This window comes from Akebia trifoliata, chromosome 7 (genome assembly GCF_017979445.1).
Source record: "Akebia trifoliata isolate Shusen 1 chromosome 7, ASM1797944v1, whole genome shotgun sequence".
Lineage (NCBI taxonomy): Eukaryota > Viridiplantae > Streptophyta > Magnoliopsida > Ranunculales > Lardizabalaceae > Akebia > Akebia trifoliata.
Window position 1 is genome coordinate 27,240,747 of NC_141381.1, and position 1,292 is coordinate 27,242,038.

A 1,292-nucleotide genomic window follows, 5' to 3' on the forward strand; every position below is an offset into this window, starting at 1 on the left:
ACACTAAGGTATCTCTAACTAGGAAAAGAATGTTTGGACTTGCATGATTTAGAGATGACTAGGGAAAACCTTAATCTTCATTTATTCATTTTATTTATTCCATTAGAGTAGCTAAATCCTATGCATGCATGATGCATCTCTTTTAGAAAAAAAAAAAAAACAGTGGTTTAAGCGTTAAGACGGCTAAAGGATGAGTAGACTTCTAGTGGATATCCATCTTTTTATTCTTTAGGATGGGATGTCCAATGCTGGTGATTGTCGATGGAAATAATTTGATGCATTCATTAAAACAATTTTTGTAGACCTTCCTCAAATAGGACTAATACAAATTGAGGTGTCTATAATTATTTTTCAAAAAGTAATATTTTTTGAATAAACATGAAAAATTTTAACATCTCCTCATCTTTGTAAATTTATTTTTCAACATTAATTATTATTAAAATTATAATGTAAAATTAATTTGAAAAAATACTTTTTTTTTTTTTGCTAATGTAAACAGTTGAGTCCATTATGTATCAATTTTTTTTATAAATGAACATTTCGAAACTTTCCTAAGAGCGCGTGCCATAAATATGCCTCATTATCATATTAAAATATTTCTATATGTACTTGAAGAGTTGTTACGAACATACTATCACCGTTTCAAGCTTATCTTAGATATCAATAAACTTTCCAGAAACTTCTCGTGCCTCACTGGCATATTGAAGCGTGCCTTATACATGCCTGAAAAGTTGTTGAGAACAGACTGTCACTATTCAAAACTTCTCTTGATATTTTTAGATTTTAGTGGGCCGCGTCAGATTCTTAGAGCGTTAGGTGAGAGCTCACGCATTATAAATAGACCTAGTATTCATCTCCAAAAGCATAGTTCTAATTTGGTACATTTTTCTCTTCTTTAACATATTTTTCATTTTTGTTGGGTAAGCTGGGATCGGCCTTGTGACCTTAACTTTATAGCTTTTATACGAGTAATCTCAGTGGTTAGCAGTGAAGTCACTAAGCTTCATCTTCATGGTGAGATGACCAAATTAAGATTTAATATTGTGGCTATAAAGTTAAGGTCACAAGCCAACCCCATCTAACCCCTCAAAAAATTGTGGTGTGAAGATTGATATAGCTCTACCATTTTTGAAGCCATATGCACGAATCGTTGGTTTAAATGCGCATCCCCAAATTTCTAAAAGGTTCACATCATGACTAAGCCATTTTTTTTTTCCAATTAAACAAGCATCTATATACACATAGTTTCTATGCTACAAATTCAATTTAGCAGCCTATATATTTAGTAAATT